Here is a 16,732-nt window from a genome sequence, read left to right on the forward strand (position 1 = left end):
CTGTGCCTGATTTTGGATTCCACTTTGATACCCTTTTTCCCCAAGTGGCCTATTTGAAGTTATCATTCGCTGGGAGTTATTTAGAAATCTCATTCCATGTGTTGTTTTTGTTGTTTTTCAGCTGATTTTGCTGCAAGTTCATCTGGTTCTGTTGGAACTGAGTCCCGAGCCATACCGTATTACACTAACTAAAGCACTGACTTGATGTGTAAAAACAGTAAGTGCGTTTTGTTGGTGTGGTGTAGATGTGCTGTGACATCATTTCCATTCCCCACCTTTTCAGAGTGTAGTAAGTGTTTCATGTTGGTTTGGGTTTGCTGTGTTGCATCCTCAGTTCTTTCTGCTGCTTTGGAATTCATAGCCACCAATACTACACTAACAAGAGCACGGACTTGATTTCTCAATGCAGTAAGTGCTTGCTGTTGGTGGAGTATGGATGTGCCTGCAGCTCTCTCACCCTCCTTCAACTATATTTCCAAGTCATCTTGACAGAATTTGCTTGTGCACTGACTCATTTTCTTTGACTACGTTTGTCTTGCTTAACATTGCTGACAGAGAAGATTGCAAGGTATTAATGCCTTAATAGTTGTTTTCTCTTCACAGAGGGCCCCAGACTACATTGGTTGAGAATCAAACAGTGTTATGCTAACACAGGAGCTGGATCCTGAAACCAGGAGGACTCTGCTGAGTGGAGCCATCAAGCTGGAAAACACATTGATAATGCAGTGCTTTGTTCTCTCAGGAAGAGCCAATATTCATGAGGAGAAACTCACCTGGCCGGGGGTGTCAACGAGACACAACGACTCTCGGCTGACCAGAGGTGTCAATGACCTAAGGAGATGCATAACATAATCAAAGAAATGGGTTTGAACCACTCCCCCAGGAGACCACACTATAAATATTGGGGTCTGATACCTGCTGGTCACAACTGATGAAGAGTCTGAGAGGAGAGCAGAAGAGTCTTCAAAGTCCAGCTGCCTTCCAAGACAAGAACCAAAGACATGGTAAGATGTGGTTGGTGTAGTCCAGCTGTGCTGGGTCATGATGGAGGTTAACCAGTTGTCCTGAAGAATCTGGTCAAGGTGATTACAATTCTTTTTTGGCCACCAATACTACACTAACCAAAGCATTGACTAGATTTCTGAATGCAGTAAGTGCTTGGTGTTGGTGTAGTGTTGATGTGCCTCATCATCAGCTCAATTGCTTGATGTGTATTCCAGACATCAGTTCAGACGACTGGCTTTGAGTCCCTAGCCATACCGTATTACACTAACTAAAGCACTGACTTGATGTCTAAATACAGTAAGTGCGTTTTGTTGGTGTGGTGTAGATGTGCTGTGACATCAAATACTGTGGATTTCCAAGCCACCAATACTGAACCGACAAGGGCACTGACTGTTTTTCAGAGTGTAGTAAGTGCTTCATGTTGGTTTGGTGTTGCTGTGCTGCACCATCACTTGTCTTGGTTGCTTTTGAGTTCATAGCCACCAATGCTACACTAACCAAAGCACTGACTTGAATTGTGAATGCAGTAAGTGCTTGCTGTTGGTGTAGTGTTGCTGTGCCTGATTTTGGATTCCACTCCGATACCCTTTTTCCCCAAGTGGCCTATTTGAAGTTATCATTCGCTGGGAGCTATTTAAAAATATCCTTCCATGTGTTGTTTTTGTTGTTTTCCAGCTGATTTTGCTGCAAGTTCATCTGGTTCTGTTGGAACTGAGTCCCTAGCCATACCGTATTACACTAACTAAAGCACTGACTTGATGTCTAAATACAGTAAGTGCGTTTTGTTGGTGTGGTGTAGATGTGCTGTGACATCAAATACTGTGGATTTCCAAGCCACCAATACTGAACCGACAAGGGCACTGACTGTTTTTCAGAGTGTAGTAAGTGCTTCATGTTGGTTTGGTGTTGCTGTGCTGCACCATCAATTGTCTTGGTTGCTTTTGAGTTCATAGCCACCAATACTACACTAACCAAAGCACTGACTTGAATTGTGAATGCAGTAAGTGCTTGCTGTTGGCGTAGTGTTGCTGTGCCTGATTTTGGATTCCACTCCTATACCCTTTTTCCCCAAGTGGCCTATTTGAATTATCATTCGCTGGGAGCTATGTAAAAATCTCATTCCATGTGTTGTTTTTGTTGTTTTTCAGCTGATTTTGCTGCAAGTTCATCTGGTTCTGTTGGAACTGAGTCCCTAGCCATACCGTATTACACTAACTAAAGCACTGACTTGATGTCTAAATACAGTAAGTGCGTTTTGTTGGTGTGGTGTAGATGTGCTGTGACATCAATTGCTTTGGAATTCCAGGCCACCAATACTGAACCGACAAGGGCACTGACTGTTTTTCAGAGTGTAGTAAGTGCTTCATGTTGGTTTGGTGTTGCTGTGCTGCACCATCAATTGTCTTGGTTGCTTTTGAGTTCATAGCCACCAATACTACACTAACCAAAGCACTGACTTGATGTCTACATACAGTAAGTGCTTTTTGTTGGTGTGGTGTAGATGTGCTGTAACATCAGTTGTTTTCCTATTTCTGTATTATAAAGTCACCATTACTGAGCTAACAAGGGCACTGACTGTTTTTTCAGAGTGTAGTAAGTGCTTCGTGTTGGTTTGGTTTTGTTGGGTTGCACCATCACTTCCTGTATTTGCCTTTGCATTTATACCCACCAATTCTACATTAACAGGAGCACGGACTTGAACTCATTTAACAGTTAGTGCTTTCTGTTGGTGGAGTATGGATGTGCCAGAACACCTATCATATTCCTTAAAGTATAATTCCAGTTCACATTTCCATATGTTCCTCTTGCTGACACACGTTGTGAGCTCAGAGGGAAGTTCATGTTGATGTTGTCTCACTGTGTTTCAGGATAAACTGTTGGTATGGAGTCCCCAGCCATTTTGTATTACACTAACCAAAGCACTGACTTGATGTCTAAAACAGTAAGTGCTTTTTGTTGGTGTGGTGTAGATGTGCTGTGACATCAATTGCTTTGGAATTCCAGGCCACCAATACTGAACTGACAAGAGCACTGGCTGTTTATCAGAGTGTAGTAAGTGCTTCACGTTGGTTTGGGTTTGCTGTGTTGCATCCTCAGTTCTTTCTGCTGCTTTGGAATTCATAGCCACCAATACTACATTAACCAAAGCACTGACTTGAACTGTGAATGCAGTAAGTGCTTGCTGTTGGTGTAGTGTTGCTGTGCCTGATTTTGGATTCCACTTTGATACCCTTTTTCCCCAAGTGGCCTATTTGAAGTTATCATTCGCTGGGAGTTATTTAGAAATCTCATTCCATGTGTTGTTTTTGTTGTTTTTCAGCTGATTTTGCTGCAAGTTCATCTGGTTCTGTTGGAACTGAGTCCCGAGCCATACCGTATTACACTAACTAAAGCACTGACTTGATGTGTAAAAACAGTAAGTGCGTTTTGTTGGTGTGGTGTAGATGTGCTGTGACATCATTTCCATTCCCCACCTTTTCAGAGTGTAGTAAGTGTTTCATGTTGGTTTGGGTTTGCTGTGTTGCATCCTCAGTTCTTTCTGCTGCTTTGGAATTCATAGCCACCAATACTACACTAACAAGAGCACGGACTTGATTTCTCAATGCAGTAAGTGCTTGCTGTTGGTGGAGTATGGATGTGCCTGCAGCTCTCTCACCCTCCTTCAACTATATTTCCAAGTCATCTTGACAGAATTTGCTTGTGCACTGACTCATTTTCTTTGACTACGTTTGTCTTGCTTAACATTGCTGACAGAGAAGATTGCAAGGTATTAATGCCTTAATAGTTGTTTTCTCTTCACAGAGGGCCCCAGACTACATTGGTTGAGAATCAAACAGTGTTATGCTAACACAGGAGCTGGATCCTGAAACCAGGAGGACTCTGCTGAGTGGAGCCATCAAGCTGGAAAACACATTGATAATGCAGTGCTTTGTTCTCTCAGGAAGAGCCAATATTCATGAGGAGAAACTCACCTGGCCGGGGGTGTCAACGAGACACAACGACTCTCGGCTGACCAGAGGTGTCAATGACCTAAGGAGATGCATAACATAATCAAAGAAATGGGTTTGAACCACTCCTCCAGGAGACCACAATATAAATATTGGGGTCTGATACCTGCTGGTCACAACTGATGAAGAGTCTGAGAGGAGAGCAGAAGAGTCTTCAAAGTCCAGCTGCCTTCCAAGACAAGAACCAAAGACATGGTAAGATGTGGTTGGTGTAGTCCAGCTGTGCTGGGTCATGATGGAGGTTAACCAGTTGTCCTGAAGAATCTGGTCAAGGTGATTACAATTCTTTTTTGGCCACCAATACTACACTAACCAAAGCATTGACTAGATTTCTGAATGCAGTAAGTGCTTGGTGTTGGTGTAGTGTTGATGTGCCTCATCATCAGCTCAATTGCTTGATGTGTATTCCAGACATCAGTTCAGACGACTGGCTTTGAGTCCCTAGCCATACCGTATTACACTAACTAAAGCACTGACTTGATGTCTAAATACTAAGGCTGTGACTTTAACGCGTTAGTTACGATTAATTAATTACAGAAATTTTAACGCGATAAAAAAATTATCGCAAATTGTCGCGGAACGTTTGTCACCGGACGAGTTTCACCCGGACATATTTCGCTGTGACACCACAACGAAACAGCTCCCGACTTGGTGACTTTCTCGTTAAATCTGGCGACTTTCCAAAGCCTCCTGGCGACTTTTTTTTGTCAAAACCGACTAGCAACAAATTTAGCGACTTTTTCTGGAGCTCTGGAGACGTGACAGGACGTCTCGCTCTGCAGCTGCTGTCCTCAATGAGCTGCGGTGCTGCGTGAGCCCCTCCCCCGTCCCAAAGCACTCACAGGCGGCCAGTCTCAGCAGCGCCCCCTGCTGCAGGCAGAGCAGAGAGCAGACCCACACCACTCCTCCACACTTCAAATGAATCGCGTGTGCGCAAATACGCCGCTGCTCACTGCTGACAAACCAAGAATCAACAGCAGAAAATTCATTTGTAGTTCTAAACATATTTAGGGTGTTTTTTTAACTCACATTTTGCTTCTCCCATGACGTTATTCCTCTCTCCTACAGCGTCCATTACAATTACATGCAAATTGCAAATTAGGTAACGACCTCATCGAGCGACTTCTGGCGACTTTTAGGGCAGCCAATAGCGACTTTCCTTACTGGGGAGTTGGCAACACTGCTCCCGACGACAGCGCACTACTTGGTCTCGTGCACAGAAAATTTAGATTTAAAAAGCCAGCGGATGGCAGTGTGGATAAAACCAAAGCTGGATGCACATTGTGCAGCAAAGAATTTGCATACCATCGCAGCACATCGAGTCTGCTGTATCATCTGAATGCTAAGCCTGTCGCAGCAGCGGCCAACACGCAAGCCTCAAATACAGCTAGAGTTGAAGAGGACGTCACTCTGACTACTTCAAGGACCCTCGCCCAGCTCAACAAAAGTTGCACTAATCAATGTGTATTGGTTTATTTGTCCTGGTTAAATTCCTCCTTCCCTGCTGAAAAAATGAACAGTGTTTTGTTGCTTAAGCTTATGTATCACTATATTGATTCACTACCAAAATCCATTAGAAAAAGAAAGGTTCTCACTGATCTCGGGTCAAATATCGATATGCGATTAATTGAGATTAATTAATTACAAAGGCCCTAATTAATTAGATTAATTTTTTTAATCGAGTCCCACCCCTACTAAATACAGTAAGTGTGTTTTGTTGGTGTGGTGTAGATGTGCTGTGACATCAAATACTGTGGATTTCCAAGCCACCAATACTGAACCGACAAGGGCACTGACTGTTTTTCAGAGTGTAGTAAGTGCTTCATGTTGGTTTGGTTTTGCTGTGCTGCACCATCAATTGTCTTGGTTGCTTTTGAGTTCATAGCCACCAATACTACACTAACCAAAGCACTGACTTGAATTGTGAATGCAGTAAGTGCTTGCTGTTGGCGTAGTGTTGCTGTGCCTGATTTTGGATTCCACTCCGATACCCTTTTTCCCCAAGTGGCCTATTTGAATTATCATTCGCTGGGAGCTATGTAAAAATATCCTTCCATGTGTTGTTTTTGTTGTTTTTCAGCTGATTTTGCTGCAAGTTCATCTGGTTCTGTTGGAACTGAGTCCCTAGCCATACCGTATTACACTAACTAAAGCACTGACTTGATGTCTAAATACAGTAAGTGCGTTTTGTTGGTGTGGTGTAGATGTGCTGTGACATCAAATACTGTGGATTTCCAAGCCACCAATACTGAACCGACAAGAGCACTGACTGTTTTTCAGAGTGTAGTAAGTGCTTCATGTTGGTTTGGTGTTGCTGTGCTGCACCATCAATTGTCTTGGTTGCTTTTGAGTTCATAGCCACCAATGCTACACTAACCAAAGCACTGACTTGAATTGTGAATGCAGTAAGTGCTTGCTGTTGGTGTAGTGTTGCTGTGCCTGATTTTGGATTCCACTCCGATACACTTTTTCCCCAAGTGGCCTATTTGAAGTTATCATTCGCTGGGAGCTATTTAAAAATATCCTTCCATGTGTTGTTTTTGTTGTTTTCCAGCTGATTTTGCTGCAAGTTCATCTGGTTCTGTTGGAACTGAGTCCCTAGCCATACCGTATTACACTAACTAAAGCACTGACTTGATGTCTAAATACAGTAAGTGCGTTTTGTTGGTGTGGTGTAGATGTGCTGTGACATCAAATACTGTGGATTTCCAAGCCACCAATACTGAACCGACAAGGGCACTGACTGTTTTTCAGAGTGTAGTAAGTGCTTCATGTTGGTTTGGTGTTGCTGTGCTGCACCATCAATTGTCTTGGTTGCTTTTGAGTTCATAGCCACCAATACTACACTAACCAAAGCACTGACTTGAACTGTGAATGCAGTAAGTGCTTGCTGTTGGTGTAGTGTTGCTGTGACTGATTTTGGATTCCACTCCGATACCCTTTTTCCCCAAGTGGCCTATTTGAAGTTATCATTCGCTGGGAGTTATTTAGAAATCTCATTCCATGTGTTGTTTTTGTTGTTTTTCAGCTGATTTTGCTGCAAGTTCATCTGGTTCTGTTGGAACTGAGTCCCTAGCCATACCGTATTACACTAACTAAAGCACTGACTTGATGTCTACATACAGTAAGTGCGTTTTGTTGGTGTGGTGTAGATGTGCTGTGACATCAAATACTGTGGATTTCCAAGCCACCAATACTGAACCGACAAGGGCACTGACTGTTTTTCAGAGTGTAGTAAGTGCTTCATGTTGGTTTGGTGTTGCTGTGCTGCACCATCAATTGTCTTGGTTGCTTTTGAGTTCATAGCCACCAATACTACACTAACCAAAGCACTGACTTGAACTGTGAATGCAGTAAGTGCTTGCTGTTGGTGTAGTGTTGCTGTGACTGATTTTGGATTCCACTCCGATACCCTTTTTCCCCAAGTGGCCTATTTGAAGTTATCATTCGCTGGGAGTTATTTAGAAATCTCATTCCATGTGTTGTTTTTGTTGTTTTTCAGCTGATTTTGCTGCAAGTTCATCTGGTTCTGTTGGAACTGAGTCCCTAGCCATACCGTATTACACTAACTAAAGCACTGACTTGATGTCTAAATACAGTAAGTGCGTTTTGTTGGTGTGGTGTAGATGTGCTGTGACATCATTTCCATTCCCCACCTTTTCAGAGTGTAGTAAGTGTTTCATGTTGGTTTGGGTTTGCTGTGTTGCATCCTCAGTTCTTTCTGCTGCTTTGGAATTCATAGCCACCAATACTACACTAACAAGAGCACGGACTTGATTTCTCAATGCAGTAAGTGCTTTCTGTTGGTGGAGTATGGATGTGCCTGCAGCTCTCTCACCCTCCTTCAACTATATTTCCAAGCCATCTTGACAGAATTTGCTTGTGCACTGACTCATTTTCTTTGACTACGTTTGTCTTGCTTAACATTGCTGACAGAGAAGATTGCAAGGTATTAATGCCTTAATAGTTGTTTTCCCTTCACAGAGGGCCCCAGACTACATTGGTTGAGAATCAAACAGTGTTATGCTAACACAGGAGCTGGATCCTGAAACCAGAAGGACTCTGCTGAGTGGAGCCATCAAGCTGGAAAACACATTGATAATGCAGTGCTTTGTTCTCTCAGGAAGAGCCAATATTCATGAGGAGAAACTCACCTGGCCGGGGGTGTCAACGAGACACAACGACTCTCGGCTGACCAGAGGTGTCAATGACCTAAGGAGATGCATAACATAATCAAAGAAATGGGTTTGAACCACTCCCCCAGGAGACCACACTATAAATATTGGGGTCTGATACCTGCTGGTCACAACTGATGAAGAGTCTGAGAGGAGAGCAGAAGAGTCTTCAAAGTCCAGCTGCCTTCCAAGACAAGAACCAAAGACATGGTAAGATGTGGTTGGTGTAGTCCAGCTGTGCTGGGTCATGATGGAGGTTAACCAGTTGTCCTGAAGAATCTGGTCAAGGTGATTACAATTCTTTTTTGGCCACCAATACTACACTAACCAAAGCATTGACTAGATTTCTGAATGCAGTAAGTGCTTGGTGTTGGTGTAGTGTTGATGTGCCTCATCATCAGCTCAATTGCTTGATGTGTATTCCAGACATCAGTTCAGACGACTGGCCTTGAGTCCCTAGCCATACCGTATTACACTAACCAAAGCACTGACTTGACGTCTAAATACAGTAAGTGCGTTTTGTTGGTGTGGTGTAGATGTGCTGTGACATCAAATACTGTGGATTTCCAAGCCACCAATACTGAACCGACAAGGGCACTGGCTGTTTTTCAGAGTGTAGTAAGTGCTTCATGTTGGTTTGGTTTTGCTGTGCTGCACCATCAATTGCAGGGGTGGGGAACCCTGGTCCTGGAGGGCCGCAGCCCTGCATGTTTTCCATGTCTCCCTGCTTCAACACAGCTGATTGCAATGAGGCTCGTTATCTGGCTTTCTGCTGGACTTGGCCATGAATCTTGATTCGATTCAGGTGTGTTGAAGCAGGGAGACATGGAAAACATGCAGGTTTGCGGCCCTCCAGGACCAGGGTTCCCCACCCCTGATCAATTGTCTTGGTTGCTTTTGAGTTCATAGCCACCAATACTACACTAACTAAAGCACTGACTTGATGTCTACATACAGTAAGTGCTTTTTGTTGGTGTGGTGTAGATGTGCTGTAAAATCAATTGCTTTGGAATTCCAGGCCACCAATACTGAACTGACAAGAGCATTGGCTGTTTATCAGAGTGTAGTAAGTGCTTCATGTTGGTTTGGTGTTGCTGTGCTGCACCATCAATTGTCTTGGTTGCTTTTGAGTTCATAGCCACCAATACTACACTAACCAAAGCACTGACTTGAACTGTGAATGCAGTAAGTGCTTGCTGTTGGTGTAGTGTTGCTGTGACTGATTTTGGATTCCACTCCGATACCCTTTTTCCCCAAGTGGCCTATTTGAAGTTATCATTCGCTGGGAGTTATTTAGAAATCTCATTCCATGTGTTGTTTTTGTTGTTTTCCAGCTGATTTTGCTGCAAGTTCATCTGGTTCTGTTGGAACTGAGTCCCTAGCCATACCGTATTACACTAACTAAAGCACTGACTTGATGTCTAAATACAGTAAGTGCGTTTTGTTGGTGTGGTGTAGATGTGCTGTGACATCATTTCCATTCCCCACCTTTTCAGAGTGTAGTAAGTGTTTCATGTTGGTTTGGGTTTGCTGTGTTGCATCCTCAGTTCTTTCTGCTGCTTTGGAATTCATAGCCACCAATACTACACTAACAAGAGCACGGACTTGATTTCTCAATGCAGTAAGTGCTTTCTGTTGGTGGAGTATGGATGTGCCTGCAGCTCTCTCACCCTCCTTCAACTATATTTCCAAGCCATCTTGACAGAATTTGCTTGTGCACTGACTCATTTTCTTTGACTACGTTTGTCTTGCTTAACATTGCTGACAGAGAAGATTGCAAGGTATTAATGCCTTAATAGTTGTTTTCCCTTCACAGAGGGCCCCAGACTACATTGGTTGAGAATCAAACAGTGTTATGCTAACACAGGAGCTGGATCCTGAAACCAGAAGGACTCTGCTGAGTGGAGCCATCAAGCTGGAAAACACATTGATAATGCAGTGCTTTGTTCTCTCAGGAAGAGCCAATATTCATGAGGAGAAACTCACCTGGCCGGGGGTGTCAACGAGACACAACGACTCTCGGCTGACCAGAGGTGTCAATGACCTAAGGAGATGCATAACATAATCAAAGAAATGGGTTTGAACCACGCCCCCAGGAGACCACACTATAAATATTGGGGTCTGATACCTGCTGGTCACAACTGATGAAGAGTCTGAGAGGAGAGCAGAAGAGTCTTCAAAGTCCAGCTGCCTTCCAAGACAAGAACCAAAGACATGGTAAGATGTGGTTGGTGTAGTCCAGCTGTGCTGGGTCATGATGGAGGTTAACCAGTTGTCCTGAAGAATCTGGTCAAGGTGATTACAATTCTTTTTTGGCCACCAATACTACACTAACCAAAGCATTGACTAGATTTCTGAATGCAGTAAGTGCTTGGTGTTGGTGTAGTGTTGATGTGCCTCATCATCAGCTCAATTGCTTGATGTGTATTCCAGACATCAGTTCAGACGACTGGCCTTGAGTCCCTAGCCATACCGTATTACACTAACCAAAGCACTGACTTGACGTCTAAATACAGTAAGTGCGTTTTGTTGGTGTGGTGTAGATGTGCTGTGACATCAAATACTGTGGATTTCCAAGCCACCAATACTGAACCGACAAGGGCACTGGCTGTTTTTCAGAGTGTAGTAAGTGCTTCATGTTGGTTTGGTTTTGCTGTGCTGCACCATCAATTGCAGGGGTGGGGAACCCTGGTCCTGGAGGGCCGCAGCCCTGCATGTTTTCCATGTCTCCCTGCTTCAACACAGCTGATTGCAATGAGGCTCGTTATCTGGCTTTCTGCTGGACTTGGCCATGAATCTTGATTCGATTCAGGTGTGTTGAAGCAGGGAGACATGGAAAACATGCAGGTTTGCGGCCCTCCAGGACCAGGGTTCCCCACCCCTGATCAATTGTCTTGGTTGCTTTTGAGTTCATAGCCACCAATACTACACTAACTAAAGCACTGACTTGATGTCTACATACAGTAAGTGCTTTTTGTTGGTGTGGTGTAGATGTGCTGTAAAATCAATTGCTTTGGAATTCCAGGCCACCAATACTGAACTGACAAGAGCATTGGCTGTTTATCAGAGTGTAGTAAGTGTTTCATGTTGGTTTGGTGTTGCTGTGCTGCACCATCAATTGTCTTGGTTGCTTTTGAGTTCATAGCCACCAATACTACACTAACCAAAGCACTGACTTGAACTGTGAATGCAGTAAGTGCTTGCTGTTGGTGTAGTGTTGCTGTGACTGATTTTGGATTCCACTCCGATACCCTTTTTCCCCAAGTGGCCTATTTGAAGTTATCATTCGCTGGGAGTTATTTAGAAATCTCATTCCATGTGTTGTTTTTGTTGTTTTCCAGCTGATTTTGCTGCAAGTTCATCTGGTTCTGTTGGAACTGAGTCCCTAGCCATACCGTATTACACTAACTAAAGCACTGACTTGATGTCTAAATACAGTAAGTGCGTTTTGTTGGTGTGGTGTAGATGTGCTGTGACATCATTTCCATTCCCCACCTTTTCAGAGTGTAGTAAGTGTTTCATGTTGGTTTGGGTTTGCTGTGTTGCATCCTCAGTTCTTTCTGCTGCTTTGGAATTCATAGCCACCAATACTACACTAACAAGAGCACGGACTTGATTTCTCAATGCAGTAAGTGCTTTCTGTTGGTGGAGTATGGATGTGCCTGCAGCTCTCTCACCCTCCTTCAACTATATTTCCAAGCCATCTTGACAGAATTTGCTTGTGCACTGACTCATTTTCTTTGACTACGTTTGTCTTGCTTAACATTGCTGACAGAGAAGATTGCAAGGTATTAATGCCTTAATAGTTGTTTTCCCTTCACAGAGGGCCCCAGACTACATTGGTTGAGAATCAAACAGTGTTATGCTAACACAGGAGCTGGATCCTGAAACCAGAAGGACTCTGCTGAGTGGAGCCATCAAGCTGGAAAACACATTGATAATGCAGTGCTTTGTTCTCTCAGGAAGAGCCAATATTCATGAGGAGAAACTCACCTGGCCGGGGGTGTCAACGAGACACAACGACTCTCGGCTGACCAGAGGTGTCAATGACCTAAGGAGATGCATAACATAATCAAAGAAATGGGTTTGAACCACTCCCCCAGGAGACCACACTATAAATATTGGGGTCTGATACCTGCTGGTCACAACTGATGAAGAGTCTGAGAGGAGAGCAGAAGAGTCTTCAAAGTCCAGCTGCCTTCCAAGACAAGAACCAAAGACATGGTAAGATGTGGTTGGTGTAGTCCAGCTGTGCTGGGTCATGATGGAGGTTAACCAGTTGTCCTGAAGAATCTGGTCAAGGTGATTACAATTCTTTTTTGGCCACCAATACTACACTAACCAAAGCATTGACTAGATTTCTGAATGCAGTAAGTGCTTGGTGTTGGTGTAGTGTTGATGTGCCTCATCATCAGCTCAATTGCTTGATGTGTATTCCAGACATCAGTTCAGACGACTGGCCTTGAGTCCCTAGCCATACCGTATTACACTAACCAAAGCACTGACTTGACGTCTAAATACAGTAAGTGCGTTTTGTTGGTGTGGTGTAGATGTGCTGTGACATCAAATACTGTGGATTTCCAAGCCACCAATACTGAACCGACAAGGGCACTGGCTGTTTTTCAGAGTGTAGTAAGTGCTTCATGTTGGTTTGGTTTTGCTGTGCTGCACCATCAATTGCAGGGGTGGGGAACCCTGGTCCTGGAGGGCCGCAGCCCTGCATGTTTTCCATGTCTCCCTGCTTCAACACAGCTGATTGCAATGAGGCTCGTTATCTGGCTTTCTGCTGGACTTGGCCATGAATCTTGATTCGATTCAGGTGTGTTGAAGCAGGGAGACATGGAAAACATGCAGGTTTGCGGCCCTCCAGGACCAGGGTTCCCCACCCCTGATCAATTGTCTTGGTTGCTTTTGAGTTCATAGCCACCAATACTACACTAACTAAAGCACTGACTTGATGTCTACATACAGTAAGTGCTTTTTGTTGGTGTGGTGTAGATGTGCTGTAAAATCAATTGCTTTGGAATTCCAGGCCACCAATACTGAACTGACAAGAGCATTGGCTGTTTATCAGAGTGTAGTAAGTGTTTCATGTTGGTTTGGTGTTGCTGTGCTGCACCATCAATTGTCTTGGTTGCTTTTGAGTTCATAGCCACCAATACTACACTAACCAAAGCACTGACTTGAACTGTGAATGCAGTAAGTGCTTGCTGTTGGTGTAGTGTTGCTGTGACTGATTTTGGATTCCACTCCGATACCCTTTTTCCCCAAGTGGCCTATTTGAAGTTATCATTCGCTGGGAGTTATTTAGAAATCTCATTCCATGTGTTGTTTTTGTTGTTTTCCAGCTGATTTTGCTGCAAGTTCATCTGGTTCTGTTGGAACTGAGTCCCTAGCCATACCGTATTACACTAACTAAAGCACTGACTTGATGTCTAAATACAGTAAGTGCGTTTTGTTGGTGTGGTGTAGATGTGCTGTGACATCATTTCCATTCCCCACCTTTTCAGAGTGTAGTAAGTGTTTCATGTTGGTTTGGGTTTGCTGTGTTGCATCCTCAGTTCTTTCTGCTGCTTTGGAATTCATAGCCACCAATACTACACTAACAAGAGCACGGACTTGATTTCTCAATGCAGTAAGTGCTTTCTGTTGGTGGAGTATGGATGTGCCTGCAGCTCTCTCACCCTCCTTCAACTATATTTCCAAGCCATCTTGACAGAATTTGCTTGTGCACTGACTCATTTTCTTTGACTACGTTTGTCTTGCTTAACATTGCTGACAGAGAAGATTGCAAGGTATTAATGCCTTAATAGTTGTTTTCCCTTCACAGAGGGCCCCAGACTACATTGGTTGAGAATCAAACAGTGTTATGCTAACACAGGAGCTGGATCCTGAAACCAGAAGGACTCTGCTGAGTGGAGCCATCAAGCTGGAAAACACATTGATAATGCAGTGCTTTGTTCTCTCAGGAAGAGCCAATATTCATGAGGAGAAACTCACCTGGCCGGGGGTGTCAACGAGACACAACGACTCTCGGCTGACCAGAGGTGTCAATGACCTAAGGAGATGCATAACATAATCAAAGAAATGGGTTTGAACCACTCCCCCAGGAGACCACACTATAAATATTGGGGTCTGATACCTGCTGGTCACAACTGATGAAGAGTCTGAGAGGAGAGCAGAAGAGTCTTCAAAGTCCAGCTGCCTTCCAAGACAAGAACCAAAGACATGGTAAGATGTGGTTGGTGTAGTCCAGCTGTGCTGGGTCATGATGGAGGTTAACCAGTTGTCCTGAAGAATCTGGTCAAGGTGATTACAATTCTTTTTTGGCCACCAATACTACACTAACCAAAGCATTGACTAGATTTCTGAATGCAGTAAGTGCTTGGTGTTGGTGTAGTGTTGATGTGCCTCATCATCAGCTCAATTGCTTGATGTGTATTCCAGACATCAGTTCAGACGACTGGCCTTGAGTCCCTAGCCATACCGTATTACACTAACCAAAGCACTGACTTGACGTCTAAATACAGTAAGTGCGTTTTGTTGGTGTGGTGTAGATGTGCTGTGACATCAAATACTGTGGATTTCCAAGCCACCAATACTGAACCGACAAGGGCACTGGCTGTTTTTCAGAGTGTAGTAAGTGCTTCATGTTGGTTTGGTTTTGCTGTGCTGCACCATCAATTGCAGGGGTGGGGAACCCTGGTCCTGGAGGGCCGCAGCCCTGCATGTTTTCCATGTCTCCCTGCTTCAACACAGCTGATTGCAATGAGGCTCGTTATCTGGCTTTCTGCTGGACTTGGCCATGAATCTTGATTCGATTCAGGTGTGTTGAAGCAGGGAGACATGGAAAACATGCAGGTTTGCGGCCCTCCAGGACCAGGGTTCCCCACCCCTGATCAATTGTCTTGGTTGCTTTTGAGTTCATAGCCACCAATACTACACTAACTAAAGCACTGACTTGATGTCTACATACAGTAAGTGCTTTTTGTTGGTGTGGTGTAGATGTGCTGTAAAATCAATTGCTTTGGAATTCCAGGCCACCAATACTGAACTGACAAGAGCATTGGCTGTTTATCAGAGTGTAGTAAGTGCTTCATGTTGGTTTGGTGTTGCTGTGCTGCACCATCAATTGTCTTGGTTGCTTTTGAGTTCATAGCCACCAATACTACACTAACCAAAGCACTGACTTGAACTGTGAATGCAGTAAGTGCTTGCTGTTGGTGTAGTGTTGCTGTGACTGATTTTGGATTCCACTCCGATACCCTTTTTCCCCAAGTGGCCTATTTGAAGTTATCATTCGCTGGGAGTTATTTAGAAATCTCATTCCATGTGTTGTTTTTGTTGTTTTCCAGCTGATTTTGCTGCAAGTTCATCTGGTTCTGTTGGAACTGAGTCCCTAGCCATACCGTATTACACTAACTAAAGCACTGACTTGATGTCTAAATACAGTAAGTGCGTTTTGTTGGTGTGGTGTAGATGTGCTGTGACATCATTTCCATTCCCCACCTTTTCAGAGTGTAGTAAGTGTTTCATGTTGGTTTGGGTTTGCTGTGTTGCATCCTCAGTTCTTTCTGCTGCTTTGGAATTCATAGCCACCAATACTACACTAACAAGAGCACGGACTTGATTTCTCAATGCAGTAAGTGCTTTCTGTTGGTGGAGTATGGATGTGCCTGCAGCTCTCTCACCCTCCTTCAACTATATTTCCAAGCCATCTTGACAGAATTTGCTTGTGCACTGACTCATTTTCTTTGACTACGTTTGTCTTGCTTAACATTGCTGACAGAGAAGATTGCAAGGTATTAATGCCTTAATAGTTGTTTTCCCTTCACAGAGGGCCCCAGACTACATTGGTTGAGAATCAAACAGTGTTATGCTAACACAGGAGCTGGATCCTGAAACCAGAAGGACTCTGCTGAGTGGAGCCATCAAGCTGGAAAACACATTGATAATGCAGTGCTTTGTTCTCTCAGGAAGAGCCAATATTCATGAGGAGAAACTCACCTGGCCGGGGGTGTCAACGAGACACAACGACTCTCGGCTGACCAGAGGTGTCAATGACCTAAGGAGATGCATAACATAATCAAAGAAATGGGTTTGAACCACTCCCCCAGGAGACCACACTATAAATATTGGGGTCTGATACCTGCTGGTCACAACTGATGAAGAGTCTGAGAGGAGAGCAGAAGAGTCTTCAAAGTCCAGCTGCCTTCCAAGACAAGAACCAAAGACATGGTAAGATGTGGTTGGTGTAGTCCAGCTGTGCTGGGTCATGATGGAGGTTAACCAGTTGTCCTGAAGAATCTGGTCAAGGTGATTACAATTCTTTTTTGGCCACCAATACTACACTAACCAAAGCATTGACTAGATTTCTGAATGCAGTAAGTGCTTGGTGTTGGTGTAGTGTTGATGTGCCTCATCATCAGCTCAATTGCTTGATGTGTATTCCAGACATCAGTTCAGACGACTGGCCTTGAGTCCCTAGCCATACCGTATTACACTAACCAAAGCACTGACTTGACGTCTAAATACAGTAAGTGC

Source organism: Salarias fasciatus, chromosome 1 (genome assembly GCF_902148845.1).
Source record: "Salarias fasciatus chromosome 1, fSalaFa1.1, whole genome shotgun sequence".
In the NCBI taxonomy this organism is placed as follows: Eukaryota; Metazoa; Chordata; class Actinopteri; order Blenniiformes; family Blenniidae; genus Salarias; species Salarias fasciatus.